General features: G+C 37.6%; 1 pseudogene; it reads left to right on the forward strand.

The window, feature by feature from the left end:
* Positions 1–5610: 5610 nt before the first annotated feature.
* Positions 5611–23250, forward strand: part of LOC124079907 (YTH domain-containing family protein 3-like) — a 31774-nt pseudogene continuing 14134 nt past the window's right edge.

Genomic DNA, 23250 nt, shown 5'->3' on the forward strand with positions numbered 1-23250 from the left:
ACCCCGCTTCCTCCCTCTTCCTATACCCTTTCCTCTACTCTAAGGACCTTTCTATTTATTTACATTTTTATAGATTAATGTCTTGTGGATATACATAATGGTGACATTCACTACAGTATATTCATATATGTACATTGGAAAGTTAGTTCAGATTCATTCCATGTTTTATTTTTCTTATCTCATCCCTCTTCCTTCCCCAACAATCTCCTTGTTCTACTCCCTTGATCTTTTATTTATTTTGATGGAATTTCTTCCTCCCTACCACCCCAGTTTTTGCCCCCCCCTTATTTTAGACTAGCTTATGCATATCAAAGAAAATACTCACTTTGACTTTCTGTGCCTCACTTATTTCACTTGGTATTATTATCTCCAGTTATATCCATTTACCAGCAAATGACATAATTTCATTCTTTTTTATGGCTATGTGGGTGTGGGTGTGTACATGTATATATACATGTACACACATATACATATACACATTAATGTTTATAATTTAACTATATACATATATACATACATATATACACCCCCACACATATACATATTAATGTTTATAATTTTACTATTTCCTTATTTCGTTTTAAAAAACTTCATAGGGTTTCTGGATTATTAGAAGAAAAAGAAAGGGATAAAATTAAAGAAAGTATAAAGGCAAAGACAAATTATGGTATAATAAGAAGCTTGAGAAGGAAAAAGAAGATTAACAAAGACAGAGAAAAATGTGTGAATCAGGGTGCTTAATCATCACAACTGTTTTATTTGGTTGGCATCATGATTTTGAGAGAGATAACAAACACCAAAGGAGTATGAGTGGGATTTCTAAAGTATCCAAAAGCAGTTCTAGATGAGCACGTGAGGCTTTGTATCATAGTGAAGAGACCCCGGGAAAGCTAACTGTCTGTGTCACTCATCCACGTGGCATCACAGAAGCTCACACATCTTGACCCTAGTGGGCCCCCACCATCACACTCTCCTGTGTGAGATCCCAAGTGACTCGCTTCACACAAAGCCTTGGTCACCCTGCTCTTATCACAAGTGATTCATTACTTGGTTCAATGAGTGCTCTATGAGTTTTTCTTCTTCCCAGACACTCTTTGAAGCACTTGGCATAGATCAATGAAAAACAACACCAAAATAAAAGTGCTCCTTCAGGGAGCTTGCATTCTATTTGGGCTTGGAGGTGAATTAAGGGGAAAAAAATTGTGAGTAACTGGCTTAACTATGCCAACTATATGATGTCTTTCTGATGCTAAAGACACAGAATTTGATATTTTTTTTTCATAATTTCACTCTGATTAGGTCAGGAAGATCTACTTTTCAAAATAAATAATGAATAAAGTGCCCAATGTAGAGGAAGTGATCAAAAATTTCAATCTTAGATTACACAAGGATACTCATGTGTAAGATACATTCTCTAATGTTATTAAATGTTTGAAACCAAAAAACAATTGAATAAATAACGACTTCCTGATTATTAATGTGTTTGTCATTATTTAAATATTGACGTCTTCAAATATTAAAGTATATTGCTCTACATATATTGACAGCTTTATATAGTTACCAAATATTACAATTCTGCATGTCTTCTTTAAACTATTAAGTTAATACTTTAAACTTTTAAACCATTAAATTAATATTTAATTGACTTCCATTCCTGAAGAATATATCCTTGGCTTCTACAATTTCATGCTTTTTATAGGATAGGGCAGGGAAGAGAAAAGATATCACTCCTTTTCAAGAAATGTCATAACCAAACTTTTCTTCTCATTTTTATCTGGTAAGGAAATCCATTAAAAAAAAAAAAAACCTTCCTTAATCTGACAGAGAGCACTGTGCTTTGAGAAGTAATATGCTTACAGGAAGGGACTTGGGTAAATGGAACCAACATCCAGAAGAGCAGGGTTGCTAAGGGATTAGGTCATAAAGTAGAAAGATAAAGTCTGACTTTGTTCTATCTAATCACTAACTGTGTTATCCATGTTTAGCCACTTGGTTGTCCCACCATTCATTCATAACGGGATCTTCTTAGCTTCACAATTAAATGACCACATTTAAGAACCAAGTTAAGAACAAGGAATAACATAACATGACCAGATGAAATAAGGTTGTATTTAATATCTGTAAAAATCCAAGCTCTGTATGTCTTAGTAATAAAAATGACCTACAGAGCAGGGTGTGACGGTATACACCTGTCATCTCAACTACTTGGAGGCCGGGGCTGGAGGATTGTAAGTTTGAGGTCAGCCTGAGCAATTCAATGAGATTCTGTCTCTAAATAAAAAATTAAAAAGGCTGAGAATGTAGCTCATGTGGTAGAGTACCTGGGGTCAATCTCTAGTACTTCCAAAGAAGGACAAATAAACAAAAACAAAAATAGACAAAACACATAAATGTGCTAATTTGTGTTGGAATTTAGTTTCCACCTTTGTACTTTAAGTCATTGAACAAAGTTTTATTTACTTGCCTGGCTCCCTATTTTATGCTCACCAGTATATTCATACATAGTTCAATATTCTTCCTTTGTAAACAAAGACCTTGCATTAAATTAGATTCAGTCTAAGAAAATGTCTCTGGGCATGAATGTGTTTGCTATATTTGACTGAAGGTCAAAACTGTACAGCCCATTATGTTTCTCTTATTTGTAGTAACTATCAGAAAGCTTGGACTTAATCTCACCACCAAACACTTTTAACTCTCCTCAACCTGTGTGCATTTGATTCTTTTTTTGAGCTCTAGTCTATTTTGGTCTTAAATTTATTTTTCACATTGAATTTCACATTCTAAGCCTTCTCTGGTTCTTTCCAATCAGATATTATATTCCCGGGGGGTGGAGGGAAATACTGGAAAGAGCTGGAAAAACCTCTCACAGAAAAATCACTCTTTTTTTTTTCCTACATACCATAAAAAATGCACAGCTTTATGAGTAGAGAAAAATTGAAAGATATCTCTAATGTTTTATAATATGAAGGCACAGGTGTCTTTATTGCCAAAAATAGAGAGCTTGGAATGGGAAATTCTGAAGTTCATTTGATTACTAAAGTTAGAAAGGGCTTATTAATTACTAATGAGATTGAATTAAATAATTTTCACATAATTGGAACCTTACCCCCTCCCCCCTTCCCCCCAGGGGTTTGCCAGAGCACTTGTCTTAAGATGAGGCAAACTATATCCACTTCCTTCCTACATTTGAGAAGAGTTTAAAAGAACATCAGAAGCAGATACAGTGTTAGTTACATGTACTCTCTTCTTTCTTTCAATAGTTTTCTCTTACCATACCCTCCCTCTAACAATCTCTTGTTTATTGTGCAGACTTTTATTACATTCAAGACTGCTTAATTTCAATTGAAGAGAAAATATAAGATAGAATATTTTATACCCAACCTATGAAACATATGGCTATCTTTTTGTCAGTATTTCATTTAAGGAAGTTTTCTAAATGACAAATTTGGAAATGAAATTACCTCTTAAAATGAAGTTGCTTGACTTTATCTCATTTCATAATTGTGTTTTTTTTAAATTTATAGTTAATTGACTCTATTTATACTATTATCAAGACCTATTATTTACTTATTTTTTGTTTTGTTAAACAAATCCAACCAATTTATTTCCATGCTTATTATAAGATATACAATTGAAAAATGTGCTGCTTTTTCTTCAATAGCTTAAAAGTTTGTCTCCAGGGCTGAAGATACAATTCAGTGATAGAGCACTTGCCTAGCAAGTATAAGGCCCTGGATTCAATTCCCAATACTGAGGGACGAAAAAAGTCTTTCTAAAACTGAAATTCCAATAACTGTAACATAATGCCTCATAGGAGATTCTACCATAAAAGTGCAACAAAAGAATCCTGAATGATTAATCTACTTTGTACTAATATATGTTTTACTTTACTAAGATTTTTAGCTGTTATTTTTCCAATTACTAATTTAATGATGTATTTCTTTCTTTAGTTTTTAATATTTCTGCAGTTTATCTCTTATCCTGCTATTGATTCATTTACCATATTGACTTGAAATCAGAAACTGTTAATGTTTCTGATTTCTGGGTGCTCTTAAGGATCTGGTAAATGTTCCAAATATTCTGGTCATTCCAAAATTTAAACGACTTTTTGAGTCATACACACAAGCATTTGCATATCATTTAACCTCAAATAGAGGGTTCTATAGATATCAGCTTAAAACTCTGGCTCTCTCACTATATAATTTGTATTTATCAGAAAAATTTCCACTAGACATATAACATTTCATAAGCAATTTGGAAAGGTAGTTTTAAAACGTCCTATGTAATAGTTGATTAGTTTTGTTAAGCTTCCAGTTAGTAGAAAGAGCTCTGGAATATAGATTTACTAAGAACACATTACTTCAGTCATAATTTAGCCAACTTGTTTGAATGACAGGGTGGTTCTTTTCACTTCTATGTTGTTATTCAACTTATCTCACTTAATTGCCTGCCAATTAAGGTACCAGAATTTCTCACTAATACTTAATTGCTACCTGGAAGATAAACACTTTCCTGGTTAATTACACTGACATACTGTGAAAGTTCTCTACATTCATGAATATTTTAAAACTTATGTTTCTCCCTGACTGGGCGATTATTCAAAACTTCCATTTTTATATTCAAGAAGTAACAAATTCCTCAGTTCCTGAGAAATTAAGTTGACATTTTATTGCTTTGCTCATTATAGTCAATTACTAAACCATTTACTTTATCTTATTTTTATTATTTCAGTTAAAAATGAGTCTAGTTTTGTCTCACTCATTTAACTTCAGCAACATATACATAGTCTATAACTAAAAATTAATTATTTTGTTATTAATATGTTGTTAGCATATGTAGATTGTTAATGCATCATGTCTGTATTATACTGCTCTGCTATGTACAGTATGTGAGCTTATTTCCTTAACTTTACAATAATAACAATTTAAAAACACAGGGCAGACTGAATGTGTAAGTATGTGTGTCTGTGGTCACTATTGCTTTAGAGATTCCATAAAACAAGTACAAATGTTTTTATTTATTGTTCTTTAAGTGATACGCTTGAAGGACATGGGGTATACATACATGGGACATGCTTTTGTCCCCTAAATATTCCATTGCTTGGAATATTTTTGACTCCTTCTTGTGATTTGCCTCTATGCTGAGTTTTTAAGTGATGCAGAAATTTGGGCCCTTTATTTTGAATCCACATATCATTCTTTACCCAATACTATAATACCAGTGAGACAACTGACTCTGTCCATAGAGTTTACTCCAACAATATATATTTTTTTCAAAATCAGGTCCACCCTCACACACTTCATTATTAAGTTACTTATAATGATTTGAAATATACTTCATAAATATGAGAGTTTGTGTTTATGTAGCTTTTGGTTAGAAAGGGAGCTAAACATAGAAGCTAAGAATATGGGAGTCAGGCAGACAGACAAGTTCCCAACTTCTGTGAGCCTCAGTTTCTTCATCTAAGGTATGAAGATATTTCAAGTCAAAGTTGTTAATTAGAAATGCTACCGCATCTCTGCAAATATATCCCATTGGGCTTGGGATGCAGTAAGCACTGAATGAACTGAAGACCCTTCTTTCTCTACATAAGTTTGATGGCTTGTGAACATGGCCCAGGCATTACTTGAATGTCTTCTCAGACACCAGAAAAGTCTGCCCTTGATAGATGCATTCTATGCTTTTGTGGTAGAGCATCATGGGACAAAGAAGACAAGAAGCATTCAGAGAGGGAGATCCAGTAAAGAGGGCTCGGGAGGTTCAGAGGGTAAGGATGGTGTTGGGGAGATGCTCAACACAAGCATTTACAAAGGGCAGCAGGTAGAGAGACTGAAAAGCGAAGCATGTAATGCTATTCATGGGGACTGGTGTGTCTTTTCTGGAGTTCAGGAAAGGATTATTTATTAATTCATTTTTTACTTTGAAAACATTTCTTCTGTGTCTTTTGACAAACATCCCACAACCACCCTACTCCCAGTCCTTGGCAATGGTGGCTCTACTCTCCACTTCTAGGAGTTCAACATGTTTTTAGATTTCCCATTTAATGGGTTCATGCAGTATTTGCCCTTCTGTGCCTGGCTTGTTTCAGTTAAAAAAAATAGCATCCTCAGTTTCATCCACATTGTTACAAACCACTGGGATTCTCCCTTTATGAAGGTGGAATAGTATTCCGCTGTGTGTGCACACCATCTTTTCTTCATCTATTCATCTGTTGATGGACATTTAGGATCATACCTCAGCTATTGTGAATGATGCTGCAGTGAACATGGATGCAGATAAGAAGATGGTATTTAAAAAAATAAGTGTCATGAAGCCAAAAATATTTTAAGGAAGCTGGAGCATGAAAACAAGAAAACGTTGAAGAAATAAGGTTTTTTTTTTAAAAAATAAATCTTTCCATTCTGAAAAATGTAAGACACAAAAATGGAACAACTCATAAATTTATTTTTAGAATAGGTCTCACTGGAAAATACAGGTGTAAACTGGGATGTAGAAAGATATAAAAAAATGATTAAAATAGTTGAGGAAATGATTCACTTGTATCATGGGTTGAAGGAGATAGCCGTTTTAAGAGCCCCAGCCTTAATGCAATTTAGGGTGCTTTCCTTTTTTTTTTTTTTTTTTTGAGTGGGAGACATTTATTTTGACTCCTGGTTTCAGGAGTTTCAGGGTGCCTTCTTTAAGAAAAGCAATAAAAATTATGTTTAAAAACTGTGTATTTACTTTGAGAAAACAAATCAACAAATTAACAGATCAGGAGCCTTAACCTTAAAAATATAATAACACTTTGTGATGCAAGTTTTCCTAAATATTTTAGTTTGATCTTAGTTGATAACTGTTTTAAATAAGAAAAAATTTGTATTATACTTTTCTTAAGAGGGAATGCAAAGGTGCTGGAATGGTAGAAGGAATTTGTTTAATTGGTAACTGTAACTGACAAAACTTATGACTTCAATACATAGATATTTTTATTTGTACAATTTCTGCAAGCTTGTGCTCTACCAAAGAGTTCTGATGAATTTTGTTCTGCAAAACTCCCATTCAACAATGGGAAGATAGCAGATATTATTCACAATTATAGAGGTTTCACCATCAAGTATATTAATGACAGGAGAGAGATGCAATTTTGCATGAGACCCCATAGGATCCCTGGCTCTGCCACTTTATATCACAATACAGGGTGAATCAGCAGCACATTGAGGAGTCAGATTATTCCTGGAAATCTCTGCACACCACAGAAGCTAAAAATAAAGCAACTGAGAACCACAAAAATATATTCCACCAAATTCAAATTCAAAGTATTAGCCAGATCAACTAACTTCACAGCTATTTCCTCAAAATGACTGTGAATATTCTAAAACTACCCAACTACAAAAGGACTTGAGATGATGGGAAAATAAAAGTCTTAAAAAATAACTCTTAATATACCTTGAGTTTGCTGTTCCCTGACTAGGGCCATGGAAAATTCTCCTACATAGGCGAGGCCTTGAAACTCAGAGCTTCATTTTCTTACCTTAAGGGCCAACCCACAACTAACAGTGAATGTCAAAATTTATAAAGCAATGAAAAACAACTATTATTTTACAAACATGGTTCTTAAACTGGCTTTTAGGCATCCAGATGAGCCACAGTGAACTCACAAGCATGTTACCAAATATTTTAAAATTTCATTTTAAATTAATTTAATATTAAATATTTTTAAAATTAATTTAATATTAAAAATATTTAATTTAATATTAAATATGTTAATTCCTTTTGATAGCCTGATACATTTGTGAAACTGGGTTTTGTGTGTTTGCTGAAATAAAAAGCAAGTACCTTCCAGAAATGGGAATATGAGTGTCCAATCTTATTCAAAGTTTAAGATCACATCCAGGCATAAAAATGCCATTCTTCTCAGAATGGAGCAAAAGTCAGAACCTAAAAAAAAATAGGTGTAGGAAATTAATATGAGTCAGGTTGAGGAGGTTTTAGGTTTCATTTAAAGAAGTTAATGTATCAGTACTGGGGACTGAAATGTAGCAAATTATATTCCATTCAAGTGCAATTATGTCAAAATTAATCCCACTATTATGTATAACTATAATGCTCTAATATAAATTCTTTTTTAGAAAAGAACTTAATGTGTCAGGCCATGAATAGATGGTGAAAAATCATACATGAGTTTGATTTAATCAAGAATTCAACATGAATTAGATATAGAAAAAAAGACTAAACATAAGGATAAGTCCTAGTGTATTGAAAAATTTAATTTTGGAAACAGAATAGAAAGCTGTATAACATTGTAAAGAATTTTGGTCAAAATTACTAATACTGGAATAAGATAAATCATCCCATATTTATTATTGAGAAAATATTGAATTTTAAAAACCTCAGTTCTCTCTTTTTTTTTATTGGTTGTTCAAAACATTACAAAGCTCTTGACATATCATATTTCATACATTAGATTCAAGTGGGTTATGAACTCCCATTTTTACCCCAAATACAGATTGCAGAATCACATCAGTTACACATCCACATTTTTACATAATGCCGTATTAGTAACTGTTGTATTCTGCTACCTTTCCTATCCTCTACTATCCCCCCTCCCCTCCCCTCCCATCTTCTCTCTCTACCCCATCTACTACAATTCATTTCTCTCCTTGTTTTTTTTTCCCTTTCCCCTCACAACCTCTTATATGTAATTTTGTATAACAATGAGGGTCTCCTTCCATTTCCATGCAATTTCCCTTTTCTCTACCTTTCCTTCCCACCTCATGTCTCTGTTTAATGTTAATCTTTTCCTCCTGCTCTTCCTCCCTGCTCTGTTCTTAGTTGCTCTCATTATATCAAAGAAGACATTTGGCATTTGTTTTTTTAGGGATTGGCTAGTTCTCTCTCAATAGGGGAAAAGTAGAGCAAGAATAAGCTTGTTTGTAGGAATTTTTTTTTTTATTAGGAGAAGAATTTTGACATCATGTTCATAGTTGTTGGGGTAGGGAAGAACAAGCAGAACCCAAAAGTCAGTAGGGGAAAAAATGAAGAAGGAACAGCCAGAGAAATAAGAGACAAAAAACAATTTAGTGATTTTATTTTGGAAACTGAAGTCAAAGAGAATGCCAAACTCCTAGGTAGAGGAAGAGGAAAATATCAGAGAACAAAATGCATAACAATTAAGAAATGTTATTTTGGCTGTGTTTTAATTAGCATTTGCATCTCTGACCAAAATACCTGACAAGAGCAACTTAGAGAAGGAAAAGCTTGTTTAGGGCTCACAGTTTCAGAGGTCTTGTTCCTTAGATGACAGACAACAGCATTCTGAGTCCAAGATGAGGTATAACATCATGGTGGAAGGACCCTGTGGAGGCAAGTCCCCAGTGATCCAACTCTTCCAATCATGCCCCACCTGCCTACTGTTACCACCCAGTCAGTCCATTCAAACCAGGATGGACTGGATAGGTGATAGCTCTCATAATCTTATAATTCTACTTTTAATATTTCTGCATTAATAGGAATTTTGAGGGGACAACTCATATCCAAACCATAAGAGTGTTCAATCAAGTGTTTTTATCGTATGATCAACTGTGTTTCCCTTAATAAGAATTCAGGTCATGATTGCAAAGAAGTTTGGTATTAGTAGAGTCTAGATTCCTTCCAGGAGTATTATGGAAAATGTTCTCTGTGAGTGGGTGGCAGTATACTTGACTTTAGTGCAGCTCTAATAAGAAGTACCAGAACAAACCAGATGTAAAAAGACAAATGCTGCATAATCTCACTCATATGTGAAACCTAAAAAGGTTGAGTTCAATAAAAGCAGAGAATAGAACAGTGTCTATCAGAGGCTGGGGAGGTGAGTTAATGGGTACAAAGTTACAGTTAAATATGAGGAATAAGTCCTGGGGTCCTATTGAATAATAGGGTGACTGTAGTTAATGGTGTTAACTTAGAAGAGAGAATTTTGAATATTCTAGCACAAAGAAATGATAAATGTTTGAAGTGATAGACTAAATAATTACTAGGATTTAGACATTACATAATTCACATGTGTATAAAATATATTAGTGGCTACATTTTACCCCAAAATTTATACAATTATTATGTCAATTAAAACTAGAATAAGACTATCTATCTATTAAATTATTAATTTATTTTGCAGCACTGTAGATCAAACTCAGGGTCTCGTGCATGCTAGGCAAGTTCTCTATCACTGAGTCACCTCCCCAGGCCTCAAATAAAACTTAAAACTAAAGTAGAACTTTTAAAAACTTATTTTTTAAAGGAAATGGAGTATTTGGGAGGGTTTTGCCAAAGGAAAAGAACAATATAGGAAAAACCAAATGTCTCTCAAAGTGAAAAGGGCTAAGTAATCAATTCAACCACAGTTATTCCTCTTAATTTGATTTCTGAGAGTGAACAGACCTACAATAAAAGACAGTCCACAGAGTAAAACAACAGCCATCTAACAAATAATTAACTTATGTAATATGAAAAATAAACACACATTTCATTTTTATAAATAGAATGTAAATTTAATTTTGTCTTTTAAATGAATCACCTATACTTAACAATTAATTCATGCAGGCATGATAATTTTGCTCAAGGTTTATATATGAAGACTTTATTCTTAACTGAAAACTATATTCTATGATATATGTTTCAGAAGTGACATCCAATGCACTAGAATTATGAAAAGTTCAGCACTTACTTTAATAAACATCCTGTATCATGAGTTTTTGAAGAACAAAACTCAAGACCCAAAGATGGAAAAATTAACACTTTTTACATTCTTCGATTGCATGGTGTTATGGTTTTGATGTGAGGTGTGTCCCCCCAAAAGCTTAATGTGAGATAATGCAGAAGGTTCAGAAGAAAAATAATTAGGTTGTGAGAGTCTTAACCCAATTAGTGGATTAATCTCCTGATAGGGATTAACTGAGCAGTAATTGAAGTGGTAGGGTGTGTGGCTGGAGGAGGTAGGAGTTGAGAGGTGGCTTTGGAGTATACATTTTTATCTGTCAGGTAGAGATCTCTCTCTCTGCCTCCTGATTACCATGTGAGCCACTTCCCTCTGCCACACTGTTCCGCCATGATGTTTTGCCTCTCTTTGAACCCTGATGAATTGATTGAGCTTGCTGTCTATGGATGGAGACCTCAGAAGCTATGATCCCATAAATAAGCCTTTCCTTCTTTACATTTGTTCTGGTCGGGACCTTTAGTCACAGCTATGAAAAAGCTGACTGAAACACATGGTGACTTTAGTTTTTACTACACTTTCTAACAACTATACAAGTGGGTAAAATTGGGGCTTACAACATGTCTTCTTTATCTGGTGAAACCACTAACCAACAAGAAAAATTTCAGAAGAAAATATAGAAAAGGTTTAAAATAACTGGGCAGAAAGCAAGGGCAACGGTGGGACTCAGGGATCATGCTTAATTAAACTTGTGGAAAAGAGTGATTATATGGAATAATATTTATCCCAGAAAATCCAGTTGTAGGTTTCAAATACACATCCTCAAAGAACAAAATAATATTTAGTTGTCAATAATATGTTTTAATGATGGGTGCAAAAAATTGTGTGTTTTCTCCAAATATTACAACTGATCAATTTTTACTGAATAAAAGATTAAAAGCTAACTTTTAAAAAAATTTATTGGAATAGATGGAGGGTTGTCTGGACATATTCTGTATTTGAATTTTTTTTTTTGTAAAGAAAGTTCATCTAACACATAGACAAAAGGTTTTCTGCAATAGATTCTCTCGGGCTACCCAGACTCTAGATATTAATTGTCTGGTCAGAAGGCTATGATGTGCATTGACCTCTGAGCACAATTTTTCTTCATTCTCCTCAGAGAAGCTGATGTTTTCTTTCTTTTTAACTTCAACACGATTTGATAGACCAAAATGTATAGCTAAAACCCAAGAAAAACATGGGAAACAATGGTGAATTTCCCCAATATTTGTCTTTAATATATGCTATATTTTCCCCATCTCATTTTTACTAAAGAAGCTTTAAAATTTTACTAGTATCAAGGACTAATGGCTTACAGAAAACTGCTCTATTTTTGTTTGACACGTGGCTCTCCTATGTCTAGCTTTGTGATTTCAAATTCAGGCTAAGGAGGGAATAAATGCAAACCTCGGATTTCATATTTATTTTTCATCTTTAACCTTCATAGACTGTTCTTTAAAACCTTAAAATTTAAAAAGATACCCCTTGAAGAATACTGAGTGAATTTCTGAATTTCCAGTTTCTGTGTGGGCTTTCTCTCATCCAGTGAGGAAGTCCATGGAACAGGATAGAGGAGAGTGTGGCTGCAGAGTTGTTAATCAAGACCTCCGGAGACCAAGCAGGACAGGTCTGATTTTATTGCTCAGTTACCAAGTATATATACTTGGGCAGTAGCTAAGCAGATTACAGGCAGCCACCAATGCAATTTCTGCTGTTTTTGCAGCACCCAATCGAGGTGTGGGCCTTAGAGCAAGCTCTGGGACTGCAACACATGGCCTCACACCCAGGGCTGTGCCACTCACGTGTCTAGTTCAAGGGGAGTGGGCTGCCACTCAGACGCCCTTAACATATGCCATGTATGCAGTACTCCATGCACTTGTCCCCACAAGTTTCCAATTAGAAAAACTAAAGCAAACTGCTTGCTTTACACTATCATCTACTAAACAGGGTTTGCAAATAGACTTCCTACCTCCTGTGAAGCAGGACTTATGTCAACAAGAAAACTGGGTGGCAGTCAGGAGTTAGATGTGAAACTTAAAAGTTAGAAGTGCTCAGTCTGCCAAGAAATAAAATTATTCAGACAGTATATTGGTTGCTCTTGAAATAAGAAAGGCTGGAATAAAGAGATCAGTAAGTAATTAGCAGTTGTGTTTCAATGGTGAGAATCTGGGTCATTGGTGATTTTTATTTCATTTCTTATTTTGTTTCTCCAAATTACTAAGGAATCTGTATTATTTTGTAAATGAGCCAGAAAAAAAAAAGTGTAGAAAGGAACTAAAAGTTGTCTGAATTTTTCTGTTTGCAGAAAAAATTGTTTTTCTGGTCCCCAGGCAAAATTTGCAGAAATGGCCAAGTTTACAAGGTCAGCCATAAACAATAGAATAAGAATGAAAATAGGAAAAAATAAAAGTGGTGGTTTGATGCCTTCCCAAACTGACCATTAAATTAAAACCCCTAAGGTCTCTTTGGCCTATGATAAAATCCCTGTCCATTTATTAATTGTGTCAGGAGAAGATGGGTCGGGGTCGAATAGGGGACATGGATGTTCTAATTTTGCAAAAGGAGAAAATTGTGATAAGAATTTTGACTAATGTGAATAAGGCTACAAATCTGAGCTCTAAAATTTGAACTACAAATGGCAAAGACAAGCAAAATACATAAATAAGTCAATACAGAAAGATCATCTCCTCTGGAAAATTGCACACAAAAAATTTACAGGGGATTGAGATGTCATCTTGAGTCGTAGATTTTGATTTTGTAAATGACATTGAAACTTGATTCCTTCGAGATCTGGCTTCAATAATACTTTTAAAAATATTATTTTAGTCATTTCTGTATCTTCTTTTTCCATAACATATGTTTTCTTTTTCTCTTAATGTATTTTAACCCAAATCCTTCCTATAACTCTGTTCAAGTCTTTCTCCCCTACCTCCATGTTGAACTGGAATTCCTGACCAGCATCTCTGCTCCTTCGTATCAGGAGTCCTGACTTATTTCAGCTGAGTCTTTCCAGGGTCTGGTCTCTGAATGCATTTCTTGTGACTGAACCAGGACCACTTTTCAGTAGATGACTCTGATTGCTGCTTGAAGATTGATCTTGCCTCTTGCTATCGCCCACTTGCTGCCCACCTCTTTACCTAGTCTGCCATACTTACTGTTGTGGTCTTTCTCAGTCATCCATCATTCTCTGCAGGGACTTTCATTCTGACTACTGTCAATTTTTTCCAAACCAAGTCCTGTGACATCAGTTAGGATCTAAGGGCTGCATGGGAGCTGTGTTGCAGATCCCAATAAAAGCACAGAATCTCTAAATTCATAGGCAACATGAGCTATTAGTTCAGGCACAACAAATAGCTATTTCTTTTTAGACCCAACTTCCACATCTGCATGGAGTTAGGTGCCTCACCTATGGATTCTCATGTTTGTTAGTAATGATTTTGATTCTGGTCCCTGATCATGTTAATTGTGTTTGTCTTCCTAATATCACCTAAAATCTTCCGTGGAAGAAATTATATTTTATTCCTAGTGTCTAGCAACATGCCCAACACATAGTACATAAAATACGCATAATCTCTCTTTGTTTTTATTGCATACTAATTGTAGGACTCAGCAGAAATAGCTCAATCTTTCTGAGCCTTACCTTGGTTATAATATCTGCTTCATGGTATTTTTGCTATCATTAAATAAGATTAAGAATAATATTGTCATACCTACATTAGTGGTTGTCATAGCAGACATTTAATAAGTAATAATTTAGTTACATCATGAAAGATAGTGAAAACTCCTTTGGTAGGAAGAACAATGACATTATGTTAAATACAAACTTCAGATACACTATTTCGTTTGTGCCGGAAGATATTTTGACGTGAGCACTATCATGATTTCATTATATAAATAAAGAAATCAAGGCTCTTAGGGTTGAGCAGAAGCTTTGGCCTCAGTCAGTGATACCATCTAGGACTAAAACTCAGGAAATCTGCTCTGCATCACTTGTACAACCTCACGTCCCACCATCTTCATCCTCTCTGCAGCTGCAGGTTTTCCACTGTTGTAACCTAAGTGCTCAAGTATGGCCACATCCTGACGGAAATTCTTATCACAATAAATGTTAAGAGGCTATAGTAGAAAATCTAAAAGCTTCAGAATTCTGTCTTCAAGATTGATGATACCTTTGCTTAATTGTCTCATCTTTTCAGATCCTCATCTTTGCCACTCTATCTGGCAAATTCTATTGAAAAGCTTGGAAAGGAACATGATCTATGCTACAGCATTGCCATGAAATTGAAAAAGAGTATGAAATTTTAGAGTTTCTATTTTTAAATCTTCAGCTTGATTCAGGAAAGTTATATTTGACCATTGTCTTAATAATCTTCGATAAGAACAAATAATTATGTTCTGAGAGATCAACACCATTAGTTTCAAAGAATCAACTTGTAATGGTGAAAACTATTTGTTTCCTCCTTTCATAATCATTTTTAAAATATTATATGAAAAGCTTTTAGTTCTTAATGCAAATACTTTTATTGCTTTCTGTGATCATTTGTATATATTACTTAGTTTTCCATGAGACAATTTTGAGACTTGCATATAAATATAAATGGGTTGAAATAAAAACTCAGTTTCCTTGCTCAGTTTTGGAGGAGTAGACATAAACTCCCCTATTCTCTCAGCTAATTACAAATAAAAAACCTAATGTTATATATAAAACAAATAGGATTTGAACCTGAAGAGGAGATAAACATAGGGACCTTGCATGCAATGATGAATTCCTCGGGTTTTGCTTTTGCTTTGTGTATCCTAGTCCAAGTTTTGGAGAAGCTGGGGACCCGGAACTTCCAATGGGTTGAGACAAAAACCAAGCCTGAATAAAAGCCTGCTCTTAAACTAATGTAAGAACTAGGCAAAGAAAGGCTAGCAAGAGAGACTTCAATGATAATTGCTGTTCTCTGCTGAACACAGCAGTGTCAACTACAGCCCCACTCACCTCCATCAAAAAAGGCAGTGGGGAGAGACTAAACTTCCCTTCCTGAGAGGTTACAATAAGGTCCTTGGTCCCACCACCCCAAGGCAGTGTTAGAGAAGGTTAGGTGAGAAACCAGGTCTTGCCCTCCCCAGGTAGTCAACAGGCCTCCCTCCCAGGATTTCTGTGGATTCCTATCCCTCCTCCTCTTTGCTGTCAGAGGGGGCCTGGTGGAGAGTCTGGACTTTCTTTCACGATCAGCTTGGAATTTATTGAAAGAAAAAAATCATACAATCACTCAAGGAAAAAAACAAAACAAAACAATGCTTGATTGTTTATAGCAGCTTTATTTGTAATAAACTCCAAACTGGAAGCAAGCAAAATTTTCCTCATAGGTAAATGGTTAAATGAAATGTGATTCAAACATACCATGAAACTGTACTCAGGAATAAAAGGAATGAATATGTTCACAACAAATTGGATGACTCTCATATTCACCTGTCAAGGCTACCATAGCACAATACCACAGACTGCATAGGCTTAACCACGGAAATTTATTTTCTCCCAGTCTGGAAGCTGAAATTCTAAGATAGGTGTGGGCAGATTTGATTTCTTTCAAGGACTCTTTGGCTAGTTGACAGCCCCCTTCTAACTGTGGACTCACATGGCCTTTTTCTAAGAGTATGTATCTCAGGTGTCTATGTGTCCAAATTACCTTTTATTGGACATGGGTCATATCAGATAAAGATATTTATGGAGATTCTTATTAAGGAGAAAGAAAACTTCCATTACTGTACATATGTCCACCATCCAGGTATAAGTCTTCACTGAGAGTCAAGTCACATTTGAATTTCTTATCAGGTTCAAATTTTTGTGTGTGTGTGTGTGTGAAACATGAGTGAGGACACTTTCTGGAATGTGTTGTTAAATGCACTGTGGACCAAAACAGCTTCAGCGGGGATAGCTGAAGAATTAAAGAAAAGCAAGATCAACAGCATTTTCTTAAAACACTCTAAATCCTAGTTGCTTCTCTTATATCACAAGGAAAATTTGAAACTTTGACATGTAACACCAGAAAAATAACCATTTTTACATGTTGTAGGTCATAGCTGCTTTTAACGGTTTTCCATGAATAATTGTTTTGCAGTGCTAAAACTGTATAATTGAATTCTGATAGTTTTAGACATACTAAGGATTTGTTGAAATATTTATAGATCTCCTATATTTCTACTAAAGAACATAAGTAAGATGTTACAAAAATGTCAGAATCTGGGAAGGAAACATGAAAGCCAAGAGCTTTGTAACGAGGGAATCAATGTTCAGTTATAATTATACAATATGACCCACTTTCCTTAGAATAGAAAATCCTTTCATGGAAGTGTAATACATGTTCTGCATAGCTGTCATAAGACTATCACTTATCTTACTTGAACAGCTTTAAATAATGCCAAAAAGAAGGGGTGCCTTTATATACCTCTAGGAAATGTACAATAATAAGTAAATCTCTGATTTCCATGATTTTTGGCTTTTTATAGTCATAGAATTGAGAGTCAATCATTTGCTTAAAAAGGTGAATTCTATTTATAATATTATATATATACATAAATAAACAAATAAAATAAAGGTATTGTGTCCATCTATATAATATATAATATGTATATTAAATATATACATATATAAAATATATATACATAGATAGATGGACACAATAACTTTATTTTATTTGTTTATTTATGTGGTCCTGAGGATTGAACCCAGGGCCTCACATGTGGGAAGCAAGTACTCTATCACTGAGCCACAGCTCCAGTCCCAAAAGTGAATTCTATTTTGATTTGACAAGAATTACACTTAAGTATGGGAAACTGTTTATTGTAACTGTTTAGGTTTTTTATATACATTTGTTGGCAACAGGTCCACCTTGGCCCCTGGAGCCCTACCTCCACTAGTTTGTTCTGCATGCCAGTGTGGCCAGCTCACAAGGCCATGGCGAACTTGCGGTTTTTCTGTTCCTGCTTATCCGTCTGAGACATATGTATCCCACGGGAATGCCTTGACCTTTTCTGGTCTGATGGACTTATTGTTAAGGGAGGTTTCGGTACCTGACAATAATAGATGTTGAAACTAAATTTCTCCCCCCTCCCTCCTGCTTTTGGGTAGTTTTCCACTTCTGCTGCTTGGGGTATAAAAAAAGGTGTGTTAGCAATAAAGATTATTATTGACTCCTGGATGAAGAACCTTGGTGTCCTGTGTGTCTTTTAACCTCGCCGTCCCTCGCCGGACTCGGCTCCCTTGGCCGGACGCGGCAATTGGAGGTCCCACCGAGATCCGGAAAGCAGGGGTAAGCGGACGGGGCTCACCTTCTAAGAAAGAAGGGGGAGGATTGGTTTAAAGATAATTTAAAGAGACAGGGTACGTACCATGGGTAACTCAACAGCGAAGGTTCGTCTGGCCAACGAACTGAAAGAGCTGTTAAATACACAAGGAACAGGAATAAAAACTAAGACTACAACCAAATTCGTTGAAATTATTGCCCAGGCTTGTCCTTGGTTTCTGACAGGAGGATTTCTTAATAATAGTGACTGGGACCTGGTGAGGCATGACCTTCAGAAATTATTGAGGGACCGGGGCTTGGACAGTGTCCCAGTTGCCACCTTTTCCTTATGGAGGTTGGTAAAGGATGCTTTATTAACAGATAAAGTAAAGATCAAGGATCAGCTTGCTGAATGTGAACAGGCCCTTAATCAGGTGCAGGAAGAGCAAATGGCAAAATCCTTAAAGGATGAGGGTCCCCTTGAGGACTCGGGCTCGGAGGGTAGGAAACGCCTCCAGATTTCTAAGCCCAAAAATGATCCTGAGGACCTCAGTTCTCTCTCTGAGGAAGAGGAGGGATTAGAAAGGGAGATAGAGAAACTAGAACATCGCCTTAAAAGGGCAAATGTGAGGGTGCCTAGGGCCCCCTCAATTGCCGCACCTCCTCCCTATAATCCTGATTGGAATGAGGACGCCCCTACTAGACGGGTGGGGGTCCACTGGGGTTCTAGAGCGGCTCAGGTTTTTCCAATGATTGAAAACGCCGATGCTGATGGACAGCCGGCCAGAGCCCATGTCCCCCTAGCCTTCAAGGACATAAAACAGCTTAAGGAGGCGGTCATTAATTATGGACCTCATGCCCCTTTCACATTGACCCTCTTCGAGTCTTTCTCAGCCAGTCAACTAATACCCAATGATTGGCAGCAACTTTGCAGGGCTGTGTTATCTGGAGGGGATTTCTTATTGTGGAAAAGTGAATATCATGAAAGGTGCCGCGAGCTGGCTCAGATTAACCTGAATGCGGGCCATCAACGGCGAAATGCTGAAATGTTGACAGGAACTGGGCAGTATGCCACCATAGGCCAACAAATTAATTACGACCCAGGTGTTTATGCTCAAATAGCCTCAGCTGCAGTCCATGCCTGGAAAGCCCTGCCCGTTTCTAAGACTGAAGCAAAAATTTCCAAGATCTCTCAAGGACCCTCTGAACCTTATTCAGACTTTATAGCCCGCCTAATGCAGGCTGCTGGAAAAATATTCCCTAATCTGGAACAGGCTATGCCACTTATTAGACAACTGGCATATGAAAACGCTAACACTTACTGCCAAAATGCTATTAAGTCCTCCCGGGCCAAAAGTATAGATGACATGATTCGAGCATGCAAAGATATAGATGGGCCTCATATTACTGGTCAGGTTTTGGCTGCTGCCCTTAAGACTGGAATACAAAAATCTGATAACAGGGGAACCCGCTCTAAGGGGTGTTTTAAATGTGGGAAAGAGGGACATATAAGGAGAAACTGCCCGGAAAGGAGCGAGGGTGCTGGCAGAGGGATGCCTAAAATTTGTCCTAGATGTCATAAAGGAAATCATTGGAGCAGTGAGTGCAGGTCAAAATTTGACATCCAGGGTAACCCAATACCGTCGGGAAACGGGAGCAGGGGCCCGCCCCGGGCCCCGGAAGCCAAAGTGTACGGGGCAGTGCAGGGACAGAACAGTGCCCCAGGGAGTGGGCGTCTCCGCCGCCTCCCACTGACCAACCCCTTTCTATCTGGGAACTCCCCAGGGGAACACCAGGAAGCGCAGGACTGGACCTCAGTTCCACCTCCCAAGCGGTATTAACTCCCCAAATGGGACCTCAGACGCTGCCTACTGGGGTTTTTGGACCCCTGCCAGAGAGGACGGTGGGACTAGTGTTGGGACGAGGTAGCGCAACTCAGTGGGGCTTGAAGATTCTTACGGGGGTTGTTGATGCTGATTATCAGGGAGAGATAAAGATAGTAGTAGAAGCTACCCAAGGAATTGTTATTCTTCCCCCCGGGGAGCGTATAGCTCAATTGCTGCTGCTACCCTTAGCTTCCATTCCTGGGCACGCCCTCCGTGGGTCCCGGGGCGACGGCAGCTTTGGCTTCACTGGAACTCCCCAGGCCTTTTGGGTAGCTCATTTGGATTCGTGTCCCAACCTGACCATTGAGATACAGGACAAGGCTTTCAAGAGAATACTAGATACGGGGGTGGATGTCTCTGTCATTTCTGAAAAACAATGGCCACCTGCCTGGCCCCTCCAGAGTCCCTCGGCCATATTACAGGGGATAGGACAGACCCAACCAAAAAGAAGTGCCTCCTTTTTAAAATGGAGAGATGGTGAAGGATATAGTGGCCATTTCCAGCCTTATGTGGTGACTGGACTCCCCACGAACCTTTGGGGGAGGGACTTGCTTCATCAAATGGGGGCTATTCTCACTACCCAGACTTTAAAAGGAAATAATGACTTTGTTAATGATGCAATGCTAGACATGGGATGGATCCCTGGAAGGGGACTAGGAAAGAGACATGAGGGCAGAATATCACCCGTGGATCCAGCAGAACAGGTTACCCGGTGGGGAAGAGACCGGAGAGGACTGGGAAATTTATCCTAGGGGCCACTGAAGTGCGGCCACCTCCACTGTCCATTACTTGGTTATCAGATGACCCTGTGTGGGTAGAACAGCGGCCCCTAACTAAGGACAAATTACAAGCTGCTTCCCTATTAGTTCAAGACCAGCTTGAGTTAGGACACGTGGTGCCCTCTACCTCCCCTTGGAATACCCCTATTTTTGTTATACAAAAGGGGTCTGGGAAGTGGAGACTTCTTCAGGACCTACGAGCTATTAATAAAACTATGCAACCCATGGGACCCTTACAACCAGGGCTACCCTTTCCTACTGCGATCCCAAAGGATTGGCATCTTATTGTTATAGATTTAAAAGATTGTTTCTTCTCTATCCCCTTAGACCCACGAGACCGAAAGCGTTTTGCTTTTTCCTTGCCTTCCACAAACTTTAGGGAACCTTACCAACGGTATGAATGGACTGTCCTACCTCAAGGGATGACTAATAGTCCTACAATGTGCCAATATTTTGTAGCTGAGGTTTTGCGACCCTTTCGACAGCAGTTCCCACAGCTCTACCTCATTCATTATATGGATGACATCTTACTGGCAGGGCCCAAGAAAGAAAGACTTCTTCAATCTTATGAAGTCCTCCAATCCCTTCTAAAAGGGGCAGGGCTGGTCATAGCACCCGAAAAGGTGCAGTTTCAACACCCTTACAATTATTTGGGATACATCATTAATAACATAGGAATCTTTCCCCAGAGACCCCAGTTCCAGATAAATCAGCTCAAAACTTTACATCAGTGGCAGACATTCCTCGGAGAAATACAGTGGCTGCGCCCATCCTTTCATATTCCAACTGGAGAGCTCAAACCCCTGTATGACCTCTTGCGAGGAGATCCTTCTCCTACGTCGTGTAGAGTACCTACACCAGAAGCCTTACGAGCACTGAGGCTAATAGAAGAGGCTCTGCAGGACATGCAGATTACGCAGATAGATTATTCTCTGCCCTTGTCATTTATAGTTCTACCTTCTAAAATTACTCCCACAGGAGTGTTCTGGCAAACGGGTCCCATTTATTGGGTCCACTTGCCGGCTTCTAACCCCCGGGTATTGACTCCCTTTTATGAGCTAGTTATTAACTTAATTTGGAAGGCTAAATATTTGGGTGATGCATTGTTTGGAAAAACCTTTGACATACTTATTCAACCTTACACTCAAGATATGATACACAAGTTACAACAAGAACATGACCTTTGGTGTCTTTTCCTGTGCAGCTTCAAGGGTCAGATTGATAATCACTTCCCTAAACATAGACTTTTGGAGAGCTTTAAAAGGTGTCCCATTATCTTCCCAAAGATTATGAAAAGGGAACCTATTCCAAAGGCCCAAACTGTATATACAGATGGGGCCAAAAATGGATTTGCCGTCGTTTTTGATGGATCTCAAATTCTCCGACAACCTGTGTCAGGTCAGTCGGCCCAAAAGGCAGAAGTTAAAGCTTTAATCATAGCTCTCAAAGTCTATAGTTCTATTCCTCTTAATGTATATACTGACAGCTTGTATGTAGCCAATCTGGCTCTAGTCATAGAAACAGCATCATATATTGGAAAGCAATCCACCATCACAGAACAACTACAGGTAGTTCAGCTTCTCATTTGGGCTAGACGAGATCCTTTATACATTGGCCACATCCGAAGCCATTCAGGGCTCCCTGGACCTTTGTCAGAGGGCAACGCAAAAGCAGACGCTGCTACTCATGCTGTTGGCCTTTCCTGTGTGACGACCAAATATGATAAGGCCTTACAATTCCATAACAAATTTCATTTAAATGCACAGTCTTTACGCTTCCACACAGGATGTTCACGAGACCAAGCTTTACAGATTGTCTCATTATGTCCAACCTGTGCACCATTTATTCATTCTCCTTCCCTTGGGGTTAATCCAAGAGGACTACAACCTAATGATGTCTGGCAAACTGATGTTACACACTTCCCTAGCTTTGGTAAGCTCTCCTTTATACATGTTTCCACTGACACATATTCTGGCTTCATTTTTGCCACCTTACATACTGGAGAGAAGGCTAAGGGCGTAATCAGTCATCTTCTAAAAGCCTTTTCCTCCATGGGCACCCCACGATGCCTCAAAACCGATAATGGTCCCACATATGTAAGCCAGGCGGTTCAACGGTTTTGCACCCAATGGGAAATTAATCATAAGACTGGAATCCCTTATAATCCACAGGGACAAGCTATCGTGGAACGAGCCCATCAACATTTAAAAACTTATTTACAAAAAACAAAAGAGGGGGAGATATACCGGAATTGTCAGGGACCACAAGCACTTCTAAGCATAACCTTATTTACTTTAAATTTTTTACTCACTGACACTGGAGGGCGCACAGCTGCACAACGCCACTTTTCCCCTCCCACTGTACAAGATGCTCAAATAAGGTGGAAAGATTTATCCACCGGAAAGTGGCAACCCCCGGCTCCACTCTTAGCTAGAGTGAGGGGAGCTGTATGTGTTTTTCCCCCAGGAACTGAGAAGCCCATTTGGATCCCGGAGCGCTGCACCAGACCGGTGAATGAAAATTCAAGACAAAATGAAGTTCCCAAGATGGCTGATCCTGCCGTTGTTGTTCTCACCCCTTCAAGTGAGTGCCGAGACACACCT

This window comes from Marmota monax, unplaced genomic scaffold (assembly GCF_021218885.2).
Source record: "Marmota monax isolate L192 unplaced genomic scaffold, Marmota_monax_Labrador192_F-V1.1 WCK01_AAM20220418_F8-fsc00455, whole genome shotgun sequence".
Classification (NCBI taxonomy): domain Eukaryota; kingdom Metazoa; phylum Chordata; class Mammalia; order Rodentia; family Sciuridae; genus Marmota; species Marmota monax.